The sequence below is a fragment of the Pteropus alecto genome, unplaced genomic scaffold (assembly GCF_000325575.1).
Source record: "Pteropus alecto unplaced genomic scaffold, ASM32557v1 scaffold86, whole genome shotgun sequence".
NCBI lineage: Eukaryota > Metazoa > Chordata > Mammalia > Chiroptera > Pteropodidae > Pteropus > Pteropus alecto.
The window spans coordinates 12,326,198-12,343,077 of NW_006442109.1; the positions used below are offsets into that span (position 1 = coordinate 12,326,198).

The 16,880-nt window shown below is 42.8% G+C and overlaps 1 protein-coding gene across 1 annotated transcript in view; it reads right to left on the reverse strand.

Annotated features, from left to right (window-relative positions):
• Positions 1-16,880, reverse strand: part of TLN2 (talin 2) — a 397,436-nt gene that overhangs the window by 309,685 nt on the left and 70,871 nt on the right. The window contains exon 2 of the mRNA XM_025038744.1: positions 14,056-14,145. The gene's annotated coding sequence lies outside the window, so the exon portion shown is untranslated. The remainder of the gene's footprint in view (positions 1-14,055; positions 14,146-16,880) is intronic.

Below are 16,880 nucleotides of genomic sequence, written 5' to 3' on the forward strand. Positions count from 1 at the left end.
GACTTCTTTCAGTTTTCAAATAGCAAGTGAAAACCATCACTGCGTGGGTATCAGCATAGAAAAGCTGGATAACAGAGAATTACTGATAATGCCACCACCAAGAAAAGAACTTAGAACTGGACACATGATTTTTTTTTTAAACAATTTAACAATATGATACATGTGTCTTCTCGATTATGAATTGCTTAAAATTCTATTAAGCTGAATTAAGCTGACTGTGGAGTCCCTCAGCATAAAACCATCCACAGGGGAAAAAAATCATTTTATAACAGGGCACTTCCTTATTCTGAGTGACCCATGGCTAGTTAAGTCTGGGTGACTGCGACTTAAAGATGGAATGCTGAGGAACTATTTTCAATGCCATCAACCAAAGATACTGCTGGACTCAAACAGGATTCTTCCCATCTCGGGGAAGCAGGAGCCCTGCATCCATACGAGGGTAGGTTCCAGAAGAAGCTGAGAAAAACACCAAGTCACCCAGAGGTGTTCTAAATGGCCATCCTTAACCTAATTAAAGGTCCATCCATTTAGCCTAATTTTGTTTCAGCTGTGTAGATTTAAACTTAAGTACTACAATTTCCAACAGAGAATGAAGTGATCCTCATTCTCCACCCCCAGATATTTTGGGGAAGGAGCAATGGTGAAAACACAAGTGCACTGATAACATCCACACGCAGAGAAGTACACCAGGAGCCCTCAATCATCTCTCACTCATTCATTCATTCATTCCCCAATCAACACTTTTTTGAATCCCTACTAGTCTTCAAGCGTGGCCTAGACACAAGAGATGCAGCTATAAATAAGGGCTGCATTCCCACATAAAAGTAAAAATTTCCAGCGTGCTGGGGTAAGTGCAGTAATAGTCATGCACTAAGGGAAAATCATAGCTCAAAAAAGGAGCAAAGCACCTCCATCTGGGGCAAACAGCAAGAGATATAGCCAGAAACTGTTTCACAGCACAGGGAACAAAGGCAGAGCTAATAAAGGTAGAGCGCACACGCACGCACACATGCACGCGCACACACACACACAAAACCCCTCCTCGTTTGGCAATAGAACAGAGCCCATCTTACAGAGTAAGTGTATTTAAATGATACCGTATGTGTACTGAATAAAAGGCAAAGCAATTAAGAGTAAAAGGTAATCAATCCATAAAAGATGATTCACTATAATTTTTAAAAATTGGGCCTATGCAAATTATAGCCCGATCCTTAAAAGTGAAGGCATCGGTAAGCTATATACATAAATGTATAGTCAATATTCCATTTCCAGGAACAATTAAGTACTAATCGTACCACATACCATATGGGAGTGGGGCTTCTCAAACATTAACATGCACACAAACCACCTGCAGGCCTTGTTAAACAGCAAGTTGATGGAAAGGTTGCATTTTAAATACGATCCCAGCTGATGCAGATGTTGCTGGACCTGTGACCCACTCAGAGCAGTGAAGGCAAGGAGGGACGATGGTCTTCAGTCCTGACTGATCATCATAGTTACAAATGGGTCTCTTTAACAACAAAAAAAAATTCCTCCTCTCATCTGAAATCTAGTGAGCCAGAATCTTAAGAGATGGGGTTCTCTGTAATTTCTCTTGAAGCTGTACAGGTGGTTCTGAGATGTAGCCAGGCTAGGGAATCAGTCAAGTAGGCATTCTGACACACAGGCCTTCTCACATACCTCACCCCAGGAAACAGGTCAGTTCCCTGTGTAGACAGATAAAGCCAGCAGCTTTGGAAAACATCCACAGGGATCGTGAGTCAGGAAGAAGACGCCCAGCTAAGTTGGCCAGACTGGTCAACTCAACCATGGTGATGCCTGGAATCATAGCCTCTAGGCTGACATCAGTCACAGAATCCATCTTGACCCTTCTCATACACTATAATTGCTGTCCAAAGCCAGTGCTTAGATCATTATCATAGTCTACTTAGCTCATAAAACACACAAAGAGGAAAAGAAAAAAATTTTTTTGTCCTAAAAATTATAGATAAGGGGTCATCCATGATGAAAGACTGGAAAGAAGCCAAAAGGCAAACTATGCAATTAACTAGCCAATGCCTCCAGGCTCCAAACTTGAAAGAGCTCTCTAGCCACCCCCGACTTCACTGCAAAGTAACAATTTTGTTAATAAAAGGGATCAAGTGGAATGTGGTCCTTCAGGGTTTTACATACAAAATTGCTTCTGGAAAAGACAGTAATAGTTTACCCTCTCCAGGTGGAATAGGTGATAGAGCCCGACCCATTTGAAATACCAGGATTTCAAATTTCTATCTCCATTTAACAAGGCACTTCAAATTCTGTTCCATGTATTCAGCCTTTTACTCCCAATTTGTACCCATATCTCACTAAAAGTTGTACACCCTGACCCCTACTCATTCTCTCCCTTTCCTTATCCTGATCTTAGCTGGCAGAGGGCAGGAAATTTTTCAGCAATGAGTTCTCCCTTTACCCCTAAACTTGCAAATGCCTTTACCATAAGAGGCTTTCCTAAGACTGGTTTCAGAAGTGTTGCAGTCAGGGTCAATGGTCAGGTTCATATTCTGCTCCTCTCTAGTGAATGCTCTGAGGAGAAAGATCCAAAGCGTTCTCAGCTATACGTGGATCACTCAAAGACAAAAAAGGAAGCAGCAGCAGCTTGTCATTCCTACCACGTGCCACAATGTATCATGTTTATCCTCTATTCTTGGGTCCTAGGAGGGTAATTGTGTAAAAGAAATGAATGACTAGATAAATGACTGGAAATAACAGGATGAACAACATCCTGTCCTCCAGGAAGTTGTTTTCTTGTCGGGAGACTGAGAAGGCGTCGCACAATATAATTGCAAGTACAGTGAAAGAATTTCAGACCTAAAGCCCAGAGGCGCACAGCCAGAGGCGGCGAAGGCTGTGCTTGGACTCAGGTCTTCCAGTGCCACATCAGTGTGCTCTCCTTTCCTCCATATTCCCTTCTCAGAAACACGAACAGCCTTAAGGGAACCCAGAGGAAGGAGGGCTAAACCGCGGTGAGGTGACTGGGGAAGAACAGCTTCTGAGCCAGGAAGATCTGAGCTGACTGGCTGGAAGGGGCTGACATCACTTGTTCAGGGACCTTTGAGAGCATCTGCCTAGAATCTACTCACCAATTACCAGTTCAATTGAATAAGCATGGGGGGAAATGGGGGTGCAGGGAAATGTCTTTTCAGGTAAATGTAATGTCCTATTTCTTCTTCCTTAAAAAAAAATCTTTATCCTTGTCTGCTAGGACTGGGAAGGCTCAAAAACCTAAGATATGCAAGAAATATGGATAGAGAGTTGATGTTTCAACTAAGAAGAATAGGAGGTGGGGGCAGTCAGAAGTTACTGATAATTTTATCACATCTGTGGAAACATGACTCAGAGTGGAGAATCATCCAGAAAATTCCCCATGGAGTTTGAACCTCTGCCATGTAATGATTTTTTCCTTCTTAAGGGGATAAAGGTTAACAAAGTATAGCCTTTTTTCTAAATAAGGTCACAGTCCTTTCTCAGTCAGATATCTGTTCTCAGAATTAACATGTACAAATCCCCTACTTGAACAGACATCTCCCTAATCTACTGGAGAGACACGTGTTTTTGTTTAAAACCCCCAGGACTCTGGCAGCTGAGGTCTACCATAAGCTGAGGTTGTAATTACATTTCACCAAGGAAACAAGCACAGCCCCAGGGGGTGGGGGTGGGGGGGTGAGAGAATGAGGGGATGGGGGTGAGAGAAGGAGGGGATGCGGGGGACAGGTCAGCCCAAAGGGCTGTAGCACCAGGGTGCCCTTTCCGTGCCCACCCAAACTCCTAGGAAACACACTAGCTTGAGGATCCTGGGACCTAGTGGATTAACTGAAGATGCTAAAAGCACAAGGTTAACAGTTCATGTGAAACTGATTGGCCAGTCTCTCGTCTTCTGGCTTCTTGTCTTCTTAGGAATAAAGGAATCCAGGCATCACCCAGGCAGAGGTGGGCCACGTTCCTTACTTAGACAGACCTAAAAACAACCTTCACCAGTACCTCCCTCCTCTGATAGACAAGGAGGTTCGGTGTTATTCACTTACATTAGATTTCTCCTGCCCTGTGTGGGACCAGCATGTTATAAGAGTAAAGTAAGCTGTGGCCATGCAGATTTGGGGGACCTTTTTGTAAGTCTTGCTTAGAACAGAGTCACTCCTGATAGTAACTTGCTCAAACCCTCCTATACTCAAAAATAATAGTGAGGGAGGGAAGGGGTGACCACAACTTGAATGACTATGAGCCAGGCATGGTGCTGGGTGATTTACCTACATATTATTTAATGCCCTTCTCACAACAATCCTACTAGGTGGGTACATTATTAGTATTTTACAGGTGAAACAAACTCAGAGCCTTATAACTGACCTGCACTCACAAAGCCAGTAGATGGTACAGGCAGGATTTGAACCTAGGTCCATGTGACAACTGTCTGGGAGTACGGCTCTGTTGTTGGATACAAATTTAGATTCTCAGAAAGTCCACTTTCATCCGAGAATCTGTTCACTGAGTTGCCAGCTCAGCAGCTGGCCGACAGCTGTTCGGGGACCAGACTTCCCAGATCATGATTTATGCCCTTTACTGGCTCTCTAGCTAGGAACTGCAAACATCCGACTCAACACCCCAAAGAAGGTGGCAGCAGGGAAAACGAATCAAATTCAAGTAGTTATTTCCAGATTTCCAATCCTCCCAATCCCCCAGCCCTTCATGGCAAGGCCACACCAACACTCCACGTATCCAGTGGGAAGATGGCCAGAACCTTGTCCTGGGCTGTCACACTCTCTCCAAAGCACCACCCCAGGATCATCTCCAAAGGGTCATTAGAGACCTAAGAATTTACAAAGGTCTCTGAGATTATAAGAATTCCACCATAATGGAAGGCAATTTATTTGGAAACTATTGGCATATTTTCATTTATGAATTTTGTAATTTGGGGAAATTTTGAAGCTATGGAGAAAATCTCTTGAAAAAAAAAACTAAAGAGAACTTACATAAAAGAGAATTTGTTATTTTATAACAGATGATATCTCCAGATGACAGAATTAAAAGGGTAATATTTTTACGTTTTTTACAGATCTGAATTTTCTAATGTGTCCATAACACTACATACTACGTATATAATACAAGTTTTAAATTGCATCAGAATAACTGAGCTTGCTCATAAAATGACTGTGTTAGGCATTTAGTAAATTATTGAAATATACATACATACACACCAGAAATTGTAAGGGGAAAACAAATTCGCCACCAGCCCTGCTTCCCCCTTCTACGACTCTTAAAGGCTGTTTATTTGATCATTTTTCCCTTGGTGAAATAAAGCTTTATCTGTCTTAAAGCACATTCCCAAACAGGGAAAAGAACACAGGAAACCACTCCTGATGATGGAGACACCTCTTTCTAGCAGAAAGCAGTCTTGAGGTAAGGACCCCACTGTCATAAAGCCCCCAAGCTCCACAAAGTTACAGGCCCCCATGGTCATAAAGCCTCCAGGCACCACAGAGTTAGAGCTGAGGGTAGTACTACCCCAAAGCAATCAGGAGTAGCAGGAAGATGGACAGTCAGCAACCTCAACCCACCTGTTATAAGGGCACTGCTCTGTGTGTCTTAGATTCTGGATTTGTCTATGGGGCATCTATTCATCACAGGGCCAATTATATTATATTTTTGTTTTTATATTCTTGAGACTCTGGCATTTGGGGGCCTTTCGAACTCCCAACCTGGGGAGAGAGTGCCCCTCTCAGGACTAGCCAATTCTTAGCACCAAGGGCTCAGCCAGGAGTATGCCTTTTATATACAAGCCAATCAATCCAGAGTCTACATCACTCAAGTACCTCTAACTTCCACACACCAAGTCTTTATATCCCCTGCACTAAATCATTCCAGGGCCAGGTGCTAGTACCAGGCATTTTGAGACCATGCCTATAGCCCCAAACCCGCTGGAATTATTCAAATAACGAAGCCTAAGATGTTTACTCCGCCCTACCCTGCCTCCTTAGAAACCCTAATAAAGGCTCTGACCTAAGCTTTCTCCTTATTCCTGTCCTCCCTGATGCTTCCTATGTGGCAAGGCTCCTACTCTTGGGAAATGTAATAAAAGTCATCTTTCAATGGCATTGGCCTCTATCATCATTCAGTCATACCTCTATAAAGTAAGACCCGGGCCCAGAACATCCACCAACCCTGAGGAACCAGAAAAGGCTTCCAAGTAGAGACCAAGCAGTCCTAGCATGGATGGCACAATTCCTCTGAGTCCAGCATTTATCAACTTGGTTACTGGGTATACTCTGGAAACCTTCAGTCCTGCCTGAAGCCACAGGACCATTTGAACAGCACAGGCACACCCAGAGATGATCAAGGGAGAGAGAATGTCAGACAGAGAGGCACCCTCAGTCTGGAGGGTAGCTACTGTTTCAGCCCAGAATTCTGAGCCACAAGGAAAAGGTAAAATTATCATACTTATCTACTCCTTAAACTGGGAAAGTCCATAATGTACTTCAGACTTTTTCAAGAAAAACTGAAGAGTTCCACCTGTAAATGGGGAGAACTTTAATTACTTAAAAAACTCCGTCATTCTGAATTCCTCCTTCCCAGAAGGCACCACTGCATTTTTGTCATGTTATTTTTAACTTATTCTAGCTCTTCTTGAAACCTTATTCTTTGCATTTCCTGGACATCTTAGCCCTATTCCATCAACCTCGGCCTCCCTTCCCACGCTCTCCCCAATATCTACTCTCCACCACAGCCACCACCAGACCACATCTACCTAGCATTTCTGTAGTAGGCACAGAGGACTCAACATAAAAAAAGGTGATTCACATTGTCAAAGCCTACAAAAATTCCATAGGTAGAAAAGTGACATATCAGTGTCTTTAAAAATGAAAGACCAACCAGAGGGTGGGGGGAAAGGAAAGGTAGATGGGGTAAAAGAGGTCAAATATGTGGTGACATTAAAGAATTAAAAATAAATTTTAAAAATAATAAATTTAAAAATTAAATTAAAAATGAAAGACCATATACAACCCTGAGAAGCTTTTGCTGACACCATAGAGTAGGATAAGGAATTAAATTATTAACATCTTTTTAGGGAAGGTGGAACGTCTCCAAATCTAGTTTTCCTAAGGCTGCCTATAATTTTACTCTAATTCAGGCATGAACACAATTTCTGGGAATATGTGCCCAGGCATATTTCTTTTTTCAACCAGCTGTCTTTGGGATATGAAGGCCTCCTGTCACAGCCAGTTCTTCTGAGGACATAGACAAACGTGTCCCAAATCATGCAGAGGTAACACCCACAAATTAGATCAAGCATTTCAACTGCCCAGAAGCAAAAAAACAAAAAACAAAAAACAAAAAACTTGAGAAACAAATGAACCCCACAAATTAACTTAATAGTAATAGTCCCTTTAAAAAAAGGCCATATCCTTGAAGGCTATGTCAGGCTCCTTTATGTTTCCCACCTTTTTAGTGTACTAGGTAGGATCATCAAGATGCACTGTTGTTCATAATAAGTATTTAATTTTTGTGATAGTATATCATTTTTAGAGTACATTTTCACTATTAATCGTAAAGCAGATTGCATATAGTTGTTTTGTTTGCTTCTGTAATGACAAGTGGGAACAGCAATTCTAGGGGTCAGGAAGGTCATATGTCCAACAAAACAGTTCACAAACTAGAAGAACTACAAGAAGTATTAGCCCAGGATCATACTGGACACAACGAAACTGAAAATTTCCAGAGCTCTAAGCAGTGTGTCCTTCCCACATGGCAGCCTCCTGAGTTCTGACAATGACCTCTACAAAGAATCCCATAGCTAGTGCAGGACCAGTGCCCTAGGTCTTACTAGCTCAGTACATAAACATTATGAAAACTGACCCAACCAAATTGGCCCAACAGTCAATATCAGAAGAGAAGAGATCCACAAAAAAGCAATTCAGTGGCATCAGCCTGGACCATCTTTAGCATTTATAGAATTGTCAAATGTGTGCAAGGAAGAGATTGCTCTGTGTCTTAATCTATCTCTTCCACTCCTAGGTAATTCGGAGGCAGCCAGAACAGTCAGAGGCAAAGGACATCCACTATTCATACCGCAGTTTTGCCTCTATCTCCGGGATGGAGCTTACTACTCTTGCCACAAAAGCACATAATGCTCTGCTCTAACTTCAGGCAATTTATTCCTCACAATGAATTCTCTGAGGATGCTAGTCCTTCTACACTACATTCAAGAGCACACCTTGCAGAGAACAAGTGTGCCCATCTACTTCAGAAAAACTCTATGTACAAAAGGCCCTTGCAAACTAGATGTAGCTGTAAAGAAGTCTGTCCTCTTTAAAGGCCCAGCTTTAAATGCTCAACTCCTCTAGAAGAGATTAGTTCTACAAATTCAATACCACATTAACCAAAGGATTGAAGCTAACATCACCAGTATTGGCACGAAATGACATCATGTGCCTCCTGACGTGATATACGGAGAAACAGGCAAATCATCATTTATGTAACATTCCTGACAAAAATACATTTAAGTGTGAGGAATTACCATACAAACACAAATTGCTACGAAATAACTGGCTTATACTCTTCAAAAATGTCGATATCATAAGACCAAAAAAAGCACAGAAACTGTTCTCAGGTAAAAGAGACTAAGGAGACATGACAACTGAATACAATTTGCATAATCTTGGATTGAATCCAGGTCAAGGGAAGAATTGCTATAAAGGACGTTATTGTGATAAGTGGCAAAATTTAGATATGAACTGTATATTCGATAACAGTACATCAATGTTATGTGTTCTGTGTTTACTAACCGACTTGTAGTTATGAAAGGAGTGCTCTTGTTCTTAGGAAAGACATGCTGAAGTATTTAGGGGTAAAGAGTCATGATGTGTGTAACTTTTAAATGGTTCAGAAAAGACAACAAATATGGAGGATAAAGCAAAGGCGGCAAAATAGGGACAATTGATGAATTTAGGTTAGGCTACACAAAAGTTCTTCATATTCTTCTTGCAATTTTTAAGTTTGAAGTTATTTCAAAATATTTTAAAGCACAAACACAGATTCAATTTGCAAAGCATCTCCAGGGCACCATCTGTTGAATAAGGTGTGACCATCTACCCACTCACAGACCCAGGTGATTGTGCTCCTCTTCCACCTCCGAGCCAACTAGACACCTGGCCCAAGCTCAGCAATTCAGATTCACCTTCTAGGAATTAGAAGTTGAGCCAGGAAGTTGTGAGGCACTAGGCAGAACAGAGTGGAGCTTCAGTGTGAAGTCTCCATCGGAAGTTTAAGCAAAGGAACTGATCTGGTTTTGATAAGCAGGAGAGTGGTGGTACTGTACAGAAATATCCCAGAGCTGCTTGTCGCAGAAAGAGCAAGCAAGAGGGCACTGGTGAGTGCCCGGTGTGTTCTTTTAGGTATACAGCAAGCACTCAATAAAGATTAGTTGCACGGAACAACCACACACACCACCCCCACTTCATTTAACCTAGCTCACCTGTGTCTGTTCCTTAGCATAAGGAGCCTTGACAAGGACAGACCTCTATCAATACAATGAGATAAACAGTCACCATAAGCTTTAACACAACAAGGTAGAGCTCAGAGCCCCCACCTGCCTTTTCCCATAGGAACAGATGGCTCCTTCTATTCTCTTCATACTCACAGTCCTTTTAAGAGTACAGCCTGTGAAGAGACCACTCCACTTCCACCAAGCATCATACAGGGCAGTGAACAGACCTGGCCGATCAGACCTGGGTCCTTGGACCTACTTCTGCTGCTAACCTCCCTGAAATCCTGGTCCACACTGGTCTGACCCTGCAGTAGACAGAATAATAGCCCCCAAAGGTGTCTCTATCCTAATCTCCAGAATCTGTGAGTATGTTACATTACATGGCAAAACTGACTTTGCAGAAGTGATTAAGGGCTTTGAGATGGGGAGATATTCCTGGATTATCCAGGTGGGGCCAGTGGAATCAAAAGGTCCTTAAAAGCAACTCGTTCCCAGCTGTGGTCAGAGGGAGATACAATGTAGCTCGGTCTGAAGATGGAGGAGCAGGTGGCCTCTAAAAGTGGGAAAAGAAAAGGAAATGAATTCTCCCTTACGGCCCCCAGAGGAACCCAGCCCTGCCTACACCATGATTCTAGCCCACTGAGATTCATCAGATTTTTAATCTACAAAATTGTAAAACGATATATTTGTGGTATTTTAAGTCACTAAGTTTGTGGTCATTTGTGACAGCAGCAACAGCAATACAGACTTTATTTCCCTCATCTGGAAATGATTGGGTTTTTACCCTTTCTAAGAAGTGGGGTTAGTGGAGCCTAGAGTACCCTCTTGACCTCTCAGAATCCCCTGGGACACCCCTGCAAAAGCCTTGACCCTTGAGTAAGTGATCTCTAAAGGCAATTAATTCACAAAACGAATGACTTTCTTGTGAGATTGAACTCATTTGGTATCATTCGCCCTCCTTTTATACAATATTTGCCCCCAGAGCTCTATTCTTTTTTTTAGTAATAAAAATAAAATCTGTCCCAGAGCACTAGCATCCAAATCCTATCTAATTTATCAATAAATACTCCCCAGCAACCACACCTACCCCAGAGGGCTATTGTGCTGCCTCTGATCCAGTGGTGAAATCACCAGGGCCACTTTCCAGATTTCTGAGTCATCCTCACCACAGCAGGTCCAAGCAGCAGCAGCAGCTGGATCGTGAACTCAAGGCAGCAAAGCCCAAACCCTGCCCTAGAAATTCAGCTCCTGTGCAAGGGTCACACCCTCCTCTCCTCCTGCCTCATTCCTTTCCATAACATCTTCTCTGTGCAATTGCCCTTTCTTCTCCTGGGAGCTGTGCAGCTGGCTGAAGAACACGCTGCCAAATGTAGTCCATGGGTGCGGGGATGTGCTCCAGCTACATAGTGGGAGCCACTTAACTGATTGCTTCTGCTCTCAGATGGGTGTTTGAAGATATTTTTCTTCATCATTGAAATATCTCCATTGAACAAAACATCTGGGGGAGACAGCTACTGTCCCAACTACTATGCAGTCTTATTCCGAAGGCCCATGACAAGCCTTGTGGCTGTTGTCAAGATGGTTTTAGACGAGAGCCTATTTGGTGTTTCCCCTTCATCCCACCAAGAATTGGAAAGTGTGTACCCCCTGCAAGAACAATTCCAGGGTAAGGAGGTCAAGGCATCCCAAGGCTGACCCAGGAGTAAAGAGCTATAATTACTTTCGATGATTTTTGTTGCATATACTCAAAACTGAAGCCCATCAGGTAGGTTGCTCGGGAGATCGATCCAGACATAGAGAACACCACTTTTAAAAGAAAGAACATATATAAAGCGATGACTTGCACTAGAAATGGTTCTGGCCCAAAAGAGAGGTCTGTCCTACATACCCAGGTACAGAAATCTGCCAGACAGGGCACCAGCTGCTAAACAAAAGAAGCCTGTTCCATGGTGGGCAAGTCAGCAAAGCTCACCCCACAGGGAACTTTATCAGCCTTTTATCATCCTGTCATCATCTACTCTTGTTAAATATGAGATCTGCCACAGATGTCTGCCAAATGACAAAGAGGGACTATGACTCTGCCTTGGAGAAATGTGCTTCTGATAAATGTCACAGAATAATTCTGGGTGCTGGGGAGACCCTAGCCACAGACTGCCCAGCACAGCCACAGTAAGTGTGCCAGGGAGCTTCCCTCTGAGCAAAAAAGGAGGGAGCGGGTACTAGAAAGAGAGGCCAAGGTTGCAGTGGGCAGCAAGAAGCAGCCTCCAGCCTAATCCACATCTCTCTCATGTGCATTTGAGCAGAAGTGGTCGCTTCTGAGCATCTATCAACAACTCAGCACCACTGGGCATAAACAGGAACAGGAAGGATGCAGAGACGAGGCGCCCTCAGAAAGAACTGGCCAAGTCCAGAGGTCTGTGATGGCTGAACCACAGGACCAGAAAGGACACCTGGCAACCCCTGCTGGTTAGACTGTTGGAAGCCCTATGAACTCTCAGACATGGCAGGGCCATATTTTTTAAAGAAGCCTTTATATATTGATTTAAATTTCAAAATAACAAAAGCTTTAAAGATTAACATTCTCTGCTAGTGAGGGTCCCTACACAGTTGTTGGGAACATAAATTATACCACCTTCTGAAAGGCAGATTTTTAAAGGTACACATCTTTGGACCTTGAAATTCTACAGAAATGCCCACATGGTCTACAAATAAGTATTACAAAAAGGTTCATTGCAATATCACTTTCCGCCCTCCCCCCCAAAAAAAGAGGTAGGGAAGAAGCCCAGCCAGAAGCGGAATAAAAGTTTACATAACTTTTCATGTAAGAAAATATGTAACAATTAACACAAAGAAATATGCAATCTTTTAATATGGGGTAGATTTATATTAGCATGGAATCCATGTCTATGTTATTAGTTTTTAAAATATATTAAACAGAACATTGTTATACATTTTTTGTTTTAAAAGAACATGCTTTCTCATATACAAAGGTTAGAAAGACTATACAGAGTGCCCTGATACCACTTTGGAAGAAGAACAGAAATAATCAGCAACCCAGGGTCCAACAGAGGCTGGACCTCTCTGACCCTACTTGCTGTGAGACCCAAGGTGAGTTCCTTCATCCCCGACGTCATCGGTATCTCAAGAGAACCACCGCAGGAACAGCTCACTGCCTGGACCCACGACATCGCCTTTAGCAGGGTTGCCCTGAATGCCTCACTCTGCCTGCTCTGAGGTTTCTGTGGTCAGTTCACAGCTTCCAACATGGTCTCTCTTCTACACGCCACTTAAGTGCCACGTTAGCCCAGCTCAGACAGTGTACTCTTACAAATAGAAAACACCCTCAGTCTTTTCAGAAATGCTGACTTATGGTATAGGCACACTGCAGAGACCCCACAGGATTTCATTCCACGAATCTAAAAAGTGTGTTAAGGTAGGATTTCATTCACAAAACCACAACCTACAATAACAATGAGGTAAAGCCGACAGACACAGGTGAGGGTAACAGGCTCTTAGACTTTCCGGTCAGGCTCATATTCCAGACCACGCAGCCTCACGTGGCTGAAGCCAGACAAAATCCCACTGGGTCTCCTCTGGTGGCTTTACAGACACACACTTCAGACAGTTCACTGAGTCATTCTCAAGAACAAGTTTAACTTGCATCAAGAACCTTAGACCTTCCTTCTCCAAACGTGGTCTACAATCTAGATGCATGAGCATCACCTGGAGCTTGTTAGAAATGCAGAATCTCAGGCCCCGCCCGACCTATACAATCAGAATCTGCATTTTAATAAAACCCCCCAGGTGACACTGCTTTACAGTATTTACAACAAAGTCTACCCAGATAGGGTTGTGATGGTTTACTTAGGTTTCTACTTGATCTTTTCTTTTCTTCATGCTAGTTCCATGATAGCACAGACTATGCATATTTTAGCCACTGGCACATAATGCTCAAATATTCACTGATCAAATGAATGGGTGGTCTACCAAGTGACTGCAGAGGCCTATCCTAAGTGCAAAGAAAGATGCAAGCAAAAGTCTGAGGGAGGGACTGAACACCTGGGGTTGGGGGAAGACATCTTTAAATGAGGCTGTCGGATAAGCCCTCTCTAAAGGGGGTTGACATTAGGGGTTGCATTACTATAAGACGTGATGAACGAGGAAGAACATGCTGGAGAAGAGGATATTAGGCAGAAGGAAGAGCAACTGCATTTGCCACCCTAAAGAGTCTTTCTGTAGGCCAATAAAGACAGAGAATCGAGACATTTATGTTTGGCTCTGGTGGTGGAACAAAGAAGCTCCAAGGAGGCAGACTGAGAAGGCCTCACGGCCTTATGACTGTTGGGAGCAGAAAGGCCGTGTCTAGTCACTGCAGCCATTACCAAGGTCCTTGGAGCTGAGTGTGAGGGAGGCTGGCTACAGAGGGAGGCAGTCTATCAGCTGATCTGGCTGGACTTTGTGACTGCTGGCCACGACCCATCCAGCCTTCTTAGTCCACCGGTCTACAGTTGCTTATAAAGTAGAAACATGGATTTACTCACTGCTTTCAACAAGTCAATCCAGGAACTTATGGGCAGCTGAGCATCCAAGGGTCCAGGAGCCCAGATCCGATGTTACCCTGCAGCAGCACGCTGGCAAAGAAGAAACAAATGACACGTATCAGTGCAGGCGGCCGCGTTAGCAGGCGAGCAACGTCCTCCCAACACTGAATGACACTGGTGGGGTTCAGATTATAAAGAGGGTGAAAAAGGAAAATGCTAATGTGGAGTAAATGTTCTCAGAGCACTCACTGTGCAGTGACACAGCCGCCAACCCTCTGCCTTCAGTTAAGGAGACGCTTCATGCTGCCACCAGCAGCTCCAGAGCAGCCTCTCTCGGCAAATCCCACACAATGTGGAGTCCAGACACACGGCTGCAAAGGGCCCTTGGAGATAATCAGGCCCAACCTCTCTTTACAGATGAGAAAAACCAAGACTCAAAGAAAACAGGCCTTATCCAAAATCAGCATCAAGTAATGGCAAGTGCAGAAATGGAATCACAGAATCGAACCTATAAAGCTTAAATTTACCTGTAAATTACCTGCCTTAATAAAACTCAGTTTCTAAATAAATGTTATTCTTATTCCGTCTGGCTCTTAACAGAGGAGAAGAGACAAGGCAGCCTGCAGTTCTAAATCTTAACTGTTCTCCTAGTTCTCTCCCCTTAATCCCCAAAGACTTTCAACAGCCAAACTGAAACCTCTGGTTTTCTTCAAAACCAAAATTAAAAAAAAAAAAAGAAAGAAAGAAAGAAAAAAAAAAAAACCCAGAACTGTTTACATTTGAGTACAAGAAAAAAATCTAAAAATTTTAGAAAAAACCTAAAGACCTAGAAATTCTGAGTTTGTGAGATATAAAGAACATAGAATCAAATTGAAAGCTCCTTTCTCATACATTAGGTTTATAGATCCTGGCGATCATAAATAGCACATTTCAAAGATAGGTCGGCAAAGGCGTTGGTAATGGTCATTTTGTTAAAATGAAATGATCAAATGCTAATTTTCCAGGAAATGTCTTCTGATTATGGTTTTAATTAATCTTCATCTAATTAGATATTTAAACCATCATCATCTAAATACCCCTTCCCCTGGAATTGCAGTTCTAGCTGATTCTGGCAAATCAAAGCAACCCTGGGCAGATTACACCTAACCTTACAGACCCTTCAGTCAACTTGTCTATAAAAAATAGCATGGACTGGATAAAAATCACATGTCTTTCAGCTAAAGGATTCTAGAATTCCCTTGCATTACTGGAACAAAGCTGACAATACCTCACGTTAAGTCAGCTTATATAAAGCATATGTGAATGTCAGTCATTATAAATTTAAATTGCCATATCATATCACTTAGGAAATAACTACGAGGTTGGTGTAACAATGGTTGTATTTTGTTTCTAGGGAGTTAGCGTCAACAGTGATAAATCTGTTCCCACCCTCAGTAAAGGGGTATTTGGATCTGTTTCCCCAAAGGTCCATTATTATTTATAAAGCAAAAGGGTTTCTTTTGCATAAAGTGGAATTAGGCAGTGAAGTCATCTGTTTTGAAACTAAAACAATTCCCATCCCCCCCGCCCCACTCCCCTTAGCATTGTAGTTACTCTGGGTCAAGGAGAGGTAGGTTTCAGAGAAAATGCAAAGCCTGCTAGGCCACCCACAGCATGGTTCAGGATTCCACCCTGGACATCCATGGTATAAGTTACTGTTCACTTCCCTTTCAACAGTTAGGCATGCTCAAATATAAAAAGCCAATGCAGACAAAACACATTTCAAGAAATCTCTAACAGCTCCAGGATTCATTTAAACACACACACACACACACACACACGCATGCACCACTCAACACAATGGCCACATCATTCCTTACCCTTATGGAGAAGGAGGGTACACAAACTCCTCTGGAAATATGGACCCCTTCACCCAAAAGAACAGAATGCACCCAGTTTCAAAGGGTTCATGAGCCCCTTGAAATTTCTCTCCTGTTATGAGTTCCCTTTTATTATTCTCTGAACTTTTTACAAATGGGGTTGGGAATGGCAACCCCATTTACAAACTGATATACAATGACAGAGACCAGGGAGAAAATCAGCTAATGAAACATTATGGTGGAAAAATGTGACTCTGCAGCGAGCAATGACAACAACTGTTGGGGAGCCCTCTGCTTTTCCTGGGATCCTTTGCTTAACAGTTTCAATAGAGACCTTCTCAAAGCTATGTTTGTGCTTGGTACTCAATTTTTCAAAATTAAAAAAAAATAATTGACAAAAATACATAGTTTAAGAACACATACATACATAAGTAAATCAAGGTTTATTTAAAAAAAAAGTTGAGACGCCTTGTCATCTCTGAGGGGTGGAGGAGCTTTTAAGGTATTTGCAATGTTTTCTTAATCTTGCTGTTGGCTTCACAGATGTTCATCTTACTCCTCAAACTATACCTATACATTTTATATACTCTTCTATATGTATCTCAGAGTAAAGCAATTTAAAAAAGTAATAGGTTCACGTATGTCAGTGACAGGGACCGGGACCTTCAGGAGCTCTCAGCCCCAGTTTAAGATAAACCAATAACCCTGTCAAGTGAGTCCCATGCTGGTCGAGGGGTGCGGCTCAACAGAGAACAGTTACAAGTTCTGGCCCCAAGAGCATATCTATAAATACATTTCATTTTTAAAAGTCCACGCCCAGGGCTAGTCCTGTGCTCTGGGCTGAGGCCACACTGACCTCTGTTGCTGGCCATCACTCTAGAAGAGCCGGTGTTGCATTTCTGCGAACCCATTGGTCCTTCCTCAGACACGCCCTGCAGGCCATTTCCTGTGGCACATTCTGTTACC